Genomic DNA, 10,803 nt, shown 5'->3' on the forward strand with positions numbered 1-10,803 from the left:
TAATGAGTTTTAAATAATATTTATTCTTGATTTATTTATATAACAAAATGATCTCAAACAAAATTTTAACAAACTGGAGACATAAGTCAAGCATGAATAATTTAATTCGTTTAACAACTTTACTCAAGTGAGCTTTGAACATCTCTACATCGTTTGAAAAGTGTGAATTTTAATTTAGAAGTCAAAATGTAATTAAAAATACTATAAAGTCAACAAGCTATAAAAAAAAAATCAAGCATTCTATTTTTATTTTACTTTCTCCATGTTTTTTCATACAAAATTAAAAAATGTCCCAAACATACTAAATTTTTACTTCATATTTTAACTAAAAAATTTATTAAAATGACTTGTTTCAAACAAAGTGATAAGAGTATCAGCAATATCCCAGTAATCTTACTATTTAGCTACTTTACATTGCCACAGTAACAGACGTTGCTCCGATATCCTTGAGCAATTCTCGGGGGTGGCATTTTTAATTTTAGAATCATTTTTTTTTAAAATTTAAAAAAATAAATAAAAAATTATTTCATAAAAAAAATATTATTTTTAATTTTTAAAATTACTTTTGCCCTCAAAAAATGATGAGTTCTTTTATTATTTATTATTTTTTCATAAAATTAATTATTCAATTTTTTTTTTTCCCCCAAAACTTAGAGAACAAATCCTGAGAACCAAACCAAAGATAAAGATTTGTGGCAAAATGCTTGCCATCACCAGATGTGCACTCAAAAGATTATTCATAAATTATTTTGATTACAATACAAGCAATAACTCTCTTCAAGAAATAAATATTTAGGATAAAATACTACAAATGAAATAAGAAAATAATTTTTTGAAGACAATAGATATCATTAACATGGTATTAGATATCGTCGTAAAAGAACTTTTTGAAGGCATCCATATGTGCTTCTTGCAACTGTAGTGGGATAAGAAAAGAACCATCTTCATCACGACCGGGGAGGATGAATGCTTTCCCATCATGTCCAATTATTCCGGGTGCCATATAAATTTCCTTTCCCCACCCAAAATCCACCCCATATAATGGTAGTCGAGTCCAATCAGAAAGCTCCAAACATAGATAAATTTGGTTCATTTTTCAGAAAAACAAAACATGACCTAATGTACTCATCTGTCACTGTTAGAAATTGGGCGCCCATGTGGCATGATCCTTAGAACCTTTTTGAACCTGAACCTTTTGAACCTTATCCATGTAAGTTTGAATTTGAATTCAAAACTTATTTGGATAACCATTCAGGATATCTATATCTATCATATCAATAGATATGGATAGACGGATAGATAGATATTGGTTATATATCAGATTATATGGTTAATCTAAAGATATACGTATATCAGATATACGTTATGTGATTTTTACCCATAACCTTTTTCCCCAGACTCTCTCTCTGACTCTCTCCCAGAAAACAACGATCAAGCCATTTTGCACTGTGACTTGTGTGGGTGATACTCATTTTGTAGTATCACTCCACTGCTGGGTTCGTTGACTGATCAGATTTTGGAAGCACGTGATTTACCCACGAGGTTCTTCTCTAAAAGGTATGATTCTGATATTTTATCCGCTGCGTTATTATGCTTTATGATTTACATTGGTATCAGAGCTATATGAGTTTTTTCGTACTTATTTTTTATGCATTAAAATATGTGTACTTTTTTTATATAAATATATACACATTATATGCATGAAAATTAATGGAGGAAGATGAAGTGCACGGTTTTTTGCATTTCAACTCTCATTGATTGAGAATGTGATACATTTCATTTTTATGTTCATTAAATGTTATTTTTAATGCCATAAATGTTTTTATTATGAAAAATGGAGTCCGGCAGTACAAAAATTGAACCAGAAAACACCCTGGAAGGCGGAGCGTGGGCCTCACGCGCCACCTGACGCCGTGGGAGGCTTCCACGCGCCTCCACGCGCTGTTACGCACTCTCACGCACCACCGCGCGCTCTCACGTGCCTCCACGCGCCCGCTGTTCTGTGCTTTCCACGCGCGCGCCCTCCGCGCCACACACATGCGCCGCGTGCCGAGCCGCGCGCTGAGCCGCGAGCCGAGCCGCATGTTGAGCCACGCCGCTTTTCCTCTCCCGGCTTGGCTGCTGATGTAAGGGTCTGTTTGTTTTGTTTTTAAATTTAGAATTATGTTAAATGGTCATAATTAATTCGTTATAGCTTTGTTTTAAGCGCGGTTAGTACCGTTAGACTCAGAATTATATTTTCTATCTTTTGTAAAATTTTGAAAATTTTATGAAAATAAAAAGATTTTTCCTGTGATTATAATTCATTATTTATGCTTCAAAATGTTTCTGGTATTGCATAAATTATTTTCTGGGGTTGAATTTTTTATTGTAGACTTCTGAAATGTTTTCCTATTTACTGGAATAATTTTTTCAGTTTATCAGATTCTGGAATTTTTTATTTCTAATTTAATGTGTGTTTATTAGTTATTTAGAATTCTAGAAAATTTCCAAAAAATTTCAGAAATTTCAGAAGTGATACAGTTTCTGTTATGGTATAATTTGAATATTAAATACAGCATATTATTTTTTTTAGGGTTTGTAATATGTTGTGATTAGAATAGCATGATTAATTAGTTTTTTATTTTAATTTCGTTATTAAATGTAACATAGCATTTATTGATTGTGAATCTACATTATGATACTATTGTATGGAATTAGAATTTTTTATCATGCTTTTAAACATGCCATAGTTAGTGGGAGGTTGTTCGGTTGAGAGAAATCTTTATAGATTTACTCCCGAAAACCAATATTTTGCGCATAAATTTGAATTTTGGATAATTGTCACCTGTGGCGCAAGAGATGATTACGAGCATAGCAGATTTTTGATCTTGCAACTTGTGTAATATTGTCACTATTTAATTTAGATTTTTGCGCCAAAATTATATTATGCTAATCAAATTAATCTCAATGCGAATTTCTCTCTAAATTGACTTAGCTTATGGAAGTTAATTGGTTGACCTAGACTTAGTAAAGATGTTCAAATGTGAACAATGTAATCCCATTTTTTAGATGAGCAAAAGTCTTGGAGACTTTAGGTTAAGTCTTAATTGAGCCAAAGTAAGGAAACATGACTCAAAGTCGCTATGGTTTTGTTGCCTTGTTTGGCATAATAAAAACTAATGTGTGCGCTATGGTTAGCGGCACGCTACGTACTTTTGGTTGGCGAGTTTTGGAGTTATGAAATTAGTAAGCCCTGAATAGATCTGTATATGATCTTGACTATTGTGCTGCGCGGATTGACTTTGTAATTTGACTTGTAAATAATGTTACATCATTAGATGAAGTAATATTCAAGAGTCACGTCATCCAAGCAATGCGAGCTTAAATAAATTAGTCGTTAAGTGTAAGACGAGTAGCCAGTATGAGCAGTGTTTTGCTCTCTACCCAATTATTGGGAGTGGATGGAGCAAAATTTCATGCACTATAATAGTGTGCGTTGAAATATCACGTGAAGTTAAAAGATTAGTGCTTAGGAGCTGCAAAATCTATTAACACTAAGTGAAAAGATTAGCGCTTAGAAGCTGCAAAATCTATTAACACTATGTGATAAGATTAGCGTTTAGTGGCTGCAAAATCTATTAGCATTGCCAACTATTCAACGTTTACCACTAAGCGCAAACGTTGCAGCATAATAATGAAAAGGTTAAGGCCGACAAGGTTGTTATGACTCTAAGAATTGACGCATGACTCGTGAGAGTATTGTGTTGAATTAGACTCTTTCGCCTAATTCGCGCTTAAGTTACTTCAGGAGCTGCCATAGTTGATAGCTTATTCTCTCCTTCTTCTGGATAGTAGAATTAATTGCAAGTAACTATGAAGCAAGAAATAGATATGGCAAGAGGAGTATCGTCATCTTTCAACTAGATGCAGTAAAGTATATGGAGAATAAAATTGACTTGAAGGTGCAGGGGATTAGCACTTACTAGTTAAATTTGCGACTTAGGCGCACTTGATATCTCCATGACATCCTTTTATGATCTAGTGAATATGAATTAGTCATGAGTCATTACCTAGTTGGGCCTAAACCTTTAAAACTTGTCTTCGAGAACTCACACATTAAGATGATTGGAATTAGTTTATGACATTGGTCATGAACCAGTGGCTTATTATACTTAATCACATTAATGAGATGATGACACGATGGTTTGAGTAGGCCTTCTTGGGCCCACTCGCTTATGACATCCTGCTCTCATGTGAATGTGTAACTTTGTTCGCAATGGGTGCGCACAAGTAAGTAGGAAAGCCGTAGAAGGTCATTTGTTTTGGCGCATTTAGTCCACCATGATATTTGTGACTAGATATGTGTAAGGGTATGATAGCTAAGCCTCAATCTCGACACATTTATAGATCACAATACGCATCTGAGTCAAGACTATTTGATCTCCCATAAGTCAAAAGTTTTGAGATGATTTTTGACATTGCACATATGAGGTTGAGATCAATTAGATAACAACTTTTGTGCTTTTAGTTTTGACCAAGGTGGCGAGTATCTATTTGAGTTATTTTTGGAAAGCTCTGTGAAGAGAGATGGATGCTTAGAAAATTGATTATTCCTAATACTCAATAACACAATGGTGTAGTAGAGATAAGGAATTGAGTATTGTTAATGTTAGGTGGATAATGGCGCAAAATGTTTCACAATTGGGAATTGCACTAGTTTGTTGTCTATATCTCTAACTAAGTGCCCTCCATATCAGATTTTACACTCCATTTTGAGTAATGGGTTAGCAAAGAGCCATCTATGGGCGATTTGTAACCGTTAAGTAGCTTATCTTTATTCTACTTCTCATAAGATTGCGAAGTTAAGACCTAGGGTTCTATAGCACATTATTGTATGCTGTCTTGTAAACACAAAGGGTCATGTGGCGCATTATTGTATGAGGTCATTCAAACCCTCCGGGTCAAGTGCATATAGGTAAGCAGCTTTGTGGTAGTGTAACTAAGTCACATTAAGTTTTCTTAGTAAAGGTGACGTAAATAGAGTTTTGGAACTCTATAAGATAGAGAATTCTAAGCATAGCGCTTTATGTAGCCTAGTTGAGAATGGAAAGAAATTTCCAATATCCTAGGGACAGTGGGAGCGATGTGCCTACTAATGGATTACTCCATTAGAGAATAATAATCTACATTCTTAGTTGCGTGGTAACGAATGTGAAAATTTTCCACGTCATCACTGGGTGATTGAGAGGGAAACATTCATGATTGCTCCGTAAGATGATAAAGAGCCTAGGATAGTGCCAAAGGCTTTAGTCCCCTGTTTTTAGAAAGTGGATTAATGTTGCGTAAGACAAAGTCTTTGAGGATTAACCATTTCTATAATTTGGTTTGACTTTCCATTATGAAGTGAAACTGTTCTAAAGTTATGCGTAATTTGGATAGTCATTGTTGAGGCATAAGGCTCGCTAGATACCGAAAGGTCGCACCATTGAGGAAAGTGTAGACCATGAGAAGATTTCCTCCTGGGGAGTGAGGTTATTTTGACTTAGGCTATGATTGACATAAGTTCGGAACATTGATTTGTGGACATTGTGACCCAACTTTCTCGTTAGAGAATTGGATAACTAGATCCGTAGGGATTTACCTTCTGCTTTTATGGTGAAAAGTTAGGAGCGTAAAAAGGTTGCTAGTTCCAATAAATCTTTTACAACCTAAAACAGTTATCCAAATAGTGGTTCTTAGATTTCATCAAGCCATGATAGGCCAACGATGATCGATGAAGACCACTGAGGCATGATTAATGGTCCAAAAAGAAGTTTTTCCTTACTTAGTCATTATGAGCCAGGAATGTATAAGGTTGTCGCCACCTAGGGTAGGCAGTCCTCTATTTTAGATATGATGGACATGGGTGATGTAATTTATATGCTCGAATGTATGATCCTTAGGGATTGTTTTAGGAAAATTCTCGGTTTGTCTTTGATGACTTACATAGAGAATATCCTAGAATGATTCTAGATGCAAAATTGCAAATCCATTGACTTACCTATCGGTAAAAGCCAGAGCCTTAGCTATTGAGTGAATCCTCGGATTGTCTTTGGGAGAAACAGACGACCTATATTCCTTGATCTTTTTTGTTGTTGGAGCCTGAAGTACGCTATGTGGGCGTATTTGGCATGATAAGTGTTATCTTTGGTAAATGGTCAACTGAGTTATTTAGACATTGACCATGCTCATTAGATTATGGATAAAATGCTTTATTAGTAGTATATTAATTTGCTTCTTGTAAGATTCAATGCGCTAGTTGGGCGCTTCTGAGCTAGTTGGGCGCATCCAGAATGAATGCAAATTGGTCACCAAAATATCTTTAGAGAGGTAATTGCGCAAGAGGTAGTGATCTTGAACCACTTCATATGAGGCGCAAATGGTGGATTCTGTTGTATATGCTTATCGCAAGAGGTGCTGATAAGGGTTATGCTTGGAATCTAGAATTACGCAGACTGTGGTTGTGTTTTTTTTTTTAAATCGATCACTTATTTGATATGAGGTGATGAGATGTTGACACTAATATGGTTAGTGTCATAATGATTAGCAGATGATGATGTCAGCAGGCAAGATTGGCTCACTCACACGAGCAATCGCCTTTGGCGCTTGGGAGCGAGCAAGGATGAGACTAGTGGTTTATTTTTATTTGGAGCCAAGATAGGCTTAAGTAATCCACTATGCATGTCGCCTTGGTTACAACCAAGATGAGGTCGTGTTAAGGACCAAACATGGATGTTAGTACCAACTTTCCATGTTGTGCCTGTTATGATTAGCCAGATGCTAGATCTCATTTGGCGCCTGGAAAGCGAGCAAATAGAGAATTCAGGTTAGGCGCTAGAAAGCGACTAGACTAATATCTGTACGGTGTATCGAGTATGACGTCACTCTTTATGGAAGAGTTACTCCACCGTAGCATGTATTCATACTATATGTGCTTGGCGACCGAGTAATGAGGTGAGAGAATGAATCCCTGTTTCCTCACCGTGTGAGTCTTACGTGTCATTATTGATATGACTTTCATTTATGTACCATTTTGTGACTTTTAACTATGTCATAAGGTAAGGGGTTGATGTTCTGCTACTTTGGTATGTTGCTTGCGGCCATGTATGATTCGGCCTTAAGGGACATTACTGGGAAAATGGTCAATCCTAAACTAAATGGCATGAGGGCAAAGGGAAGATCATCTAGTATTACACCACTGTTGTATATTCACTGCCGGCAACTCACATCGCTCTATATGAGAGGCGAATTGAGTGTGAATATATTGCAAGAATTGACAGGGTCAAACATGCTCTTTTTGAGGGATTAGAGATGTTTTTTGGACCGGTGTAATTACATGAGTCTGGGGTATATGAGACACTATTTCTGTTCTTTTTGGGTTGATGTCTCTATGCTGACTCATTTTGAGTTTCTAGTATAGAGCTCCCACGTGCAGGTGTTCTCAGCAGTCGCACGGTGTAGTGGCTAGTATGGGATTGTTTATTTTTTTTTTTTTTGGAGAGATTGAGATAGAAATGTGGCAGTGTCATGCCAACTCATGTCAGAGTGGGAGATGTTAGAAATTGGGCGCCCATGTGGCATGACCCTTAGAACCTTTTTGAACCTGAACCTTTTGAACCTTATCCATGTAAGTTTGAATTTGAATTCAAAACTTATTTGGATAACCATTCAGGATATCTATATCTATTATATCAATAGATATGGATAGATGGATAGATAGATATTGGTTATATATCAGATTATATGGTTAATCTAAAGATATACGTATATCAGATATACGTTATGTGATTTTTACCCATAACCTTTTTCCCCAGACTCTCTCTCTGACTCTCTCCCAGAAAACAATGATCAAGCCATTTTGCACTGTGACTTGTGTGGGTGATACTCATTTTGTAGTATCACTCCACTGTTGGGTTCGTTGACTGATTAGATTTTGGAAGCACGTAATTTACCCACGAGGTTCTTCTCTAAAAGGTATGATTCGGATATTTTATCCACTGCGTTATTATGCTTTATGATTTACAGTCACCTTCTTTATAACTTCTCCGCGGTATAACTTAATGGTTTCGACACTATATCCCCCGAGGTAGTGGTTGTAACTACTGGCAAGGCAGTGCAACCAAAATACCCCTTAGGCAATGGTGGTTGCAAACGGCTACGAAAATTCACAACGGTCCGAAAGTTAGTTAGCTGCTCACTTTCATGTTGACGTGCCTTGCATGCACACCTCCACATATGAGCAGTAACACTCTCATACCTTGTAAAGGCGCGATTAGTACTGGTGGTGCTATTTCGATACTCATTAGCCTTGTTCTTCAACTTGTTGATTTGTTCTTTGCTTAGCTTTAGCATAGCCACGACGGTCTTCTTGTTTCGCTCCTCTGTGTTACTCGAATGGCCTATTAAGAGCGGTGGTGGGTTGAAATCCGATACATCAAAGCTTGTTTTTGGCAAAGGATCCTCAAGTTGTAAGATTGTTCGATCAAGAAATGGGAAGTTCTCTGGTTTTTCGCCGCGAGCGATTTTGGCCTACTCGGAGATGAAGTGAGCTGCACATTCACCATCAACTAGGATATGTGATATACCCAAGCCATCCACCATAGCTAAACTTGGTTGCTTGAACCAAAAGCAATGGTAGTTCATGAATTGGTCTGTCATAGTCCACTGATGGTATGAGTGCTCTAGTCTTTGAACTCGGACAGAAGTCCCCAAAGTCATCAATTTTGGCTTCGGATTCAGCTTCGAGGAACTGGGTACCCATGGAGTTGTAGTTGATCTTGTTGAAAATATTACAGGAAGTTCTATTAGAATAAATATTATAACAAGGGTAAATCACATCGTTATCCCCTAAATCTTGACTGACTAGTGTAATTTTAATCCTTATAATATTAATTTGTTCAATTTTAACTTGAAATTTTTTATTTTGTCTCAAATTGCTTTAATTGATTTCAATTGTTAACATTTATTTTTATGACAAATGAGTGGCATGTTTCATTCATTAATTTAGTAACTTAATGTCAACTAACTTAGTGATAATTTTTTATCAAAAACCTTAATGGTGTTATCTATTGGGTGAAATTAATGCAAAATCCAAAACTAAGGATTAAAATTGAGTCAATTGAGAGTATAGGAACCAAAATAACATAAGTGGCAAAATGTTGGGATTATTGGTATAATTTGCCCTTATAACAATGGGTTAATTATATTTTGGTTGCTGAAAGTACAAGTCTTTTGTCGTTTTGGTTCCATAATATTTAAATTGTGTCAATTTTAATTCCCAATATATAAAATGTTTCAATTTGGTCCTCAATATTTAAATTATGACAATTTGATCCATAATATATAAAAAGTGTTTCAATTTAGTTCCTCAATCTAACTTTGTTAATAGACGCATTGGGGGACCAAATTAAAATACTTTTTGAAAATATTTCAATATGATCCCCAATGTATACTATTTTCTTTCTTTCTCTTAAAAAAAAAAAAACTTGAAAAAAAAACAATTAGTTCAATTCATGATATATAGGCTTAGAACACCCCAATAGAGACCAGTACAATTCAATTCAACATTTTCTTCCATTGGGTTTGATTGGGTTTGTAGCTCTATAGTACAAATTAATTATATCATTTGATGAGCTGCATTGCTAATATTGATCCAAAAAAAGTATAGCTAGTCTGTGAACAACCAACCATCACACTATAAAAGTTGGATAAGTTCGATCTAAGCTTACAAATAATGGGCCTCGTAAAAAGATCTACTAAATTCATCGAGTTGTGCCAAAGAATAAAAACAGTATTTCATTGAATGGATTCCTTGTCTACTGTGTATAAAATATTCCTTTGGCGGAAGGTTTCCAAATCTATACCATTAAAAAATATTTCAATTTGATTTCCCAATGCGTCTATTAAGTTAGATTGGAAGACCAACTTGAAACACGTTTTTGTATTGGAGATTAAATTGAAATACTTTTAAATATCAGTAATTAAAATGACACAATACTCATACTTTGAGGACCTTAAATTTAATTACTCCTATAATAATTAACCAAAAATAAAAGAACAAGATATTAATTAAAAAAATAGAAAAGATTGTTTACTTGAAGGCGACCCCTAGCAATCCATTGGAGGCGTCCAGCGAGAGGGTAGAATATGGCGAGTGCTTTGCTTAAAGAGTCTTTTAGAGTATGTATTACTGAATTTAGAGTCAACTCACCAGAGGGTTGATAGAAGTAAACAGTAGGTGCATGAATTATGGAAATCAAGTGATCAAATTCTGATAAATACATGAGCCCAGTTGGTGTTTCCTTGGTTGGTTTCACCATGTAAGAGGCCTTTAAGGTCACCATTGTTGGAGACAAGAAAGAGAGGAGGAGAGATTTTTGGTTGTTAAGTGCTTGTGACATTCTTGTGAAGTCTAAGGCTTTAAATAGAACTAATCATCGACGGATGATATTTTTTTCAAGAATGATGTACAAATAAAAAAAATAATATAGAATATTCATACATAATAATATGGGTTAATTTAAACTTTTTACATTCAAATTAAACATCCCCGAAGAGGCAATGGTTCCTTTCAATACCACTATCTTTTATACCTCTCCATATTATATTTTGTGAGCCTTATGTCAAGTCAACTTTGATAATCTGAACTATTCATCTTCTAAGACCAACAGTAAAGATGAATTGTGCAAAAAATCAATTTTATCGGATATGACTAGACACATGAACAAGTTTTATTTATTTTATTTTTTTTAATAAACGGAAACTATGAGTTTAAACTTAAAC

General features: G+C 35.2%; 1 pseudogene across 1 annotated transcript; it reads right to left on the bottom strand.

Moving 5' to 3' along the window:
- Positions 1-648: 648 nt before the first annotated feature.
- LOC145824604 (spermidine hydroxycinnamoyl transferase-like) lies at positions 649-10,411 on the bottom strand (annotated as a pseudogene). The gene is made up of 4 exons (XR_014366398.1): positions 10,116-10,411; positions 8,045-8,797; positions 3,643-3,650; positions 649-1,135 (listed from the first exon to the last, which is right to left on the bottom strand). The product of XR_014366398.1 is annotated as a spermidine hydroxycinnamoyl transferase-like (transcript).
- Positions 10,412-10,803: the final 392 nt, after the last annotated feature.

The sequence above is a fragment of the Camellia sinensis genome, chromosome 4 (genome assembly GCF_055761805.1).
Source record: "Camellia sinensis isolate YWXY chromosome 4, ASM5576180v1, whole genome shotgun sequence".
In the NCBI taxonomy this organism is placed as follows: Eukaryota; Viridiplantae; Streptophyta; class Magnoliopsida; order Ericales; family Theaceae; genus Camellia; species Camellia sinensis.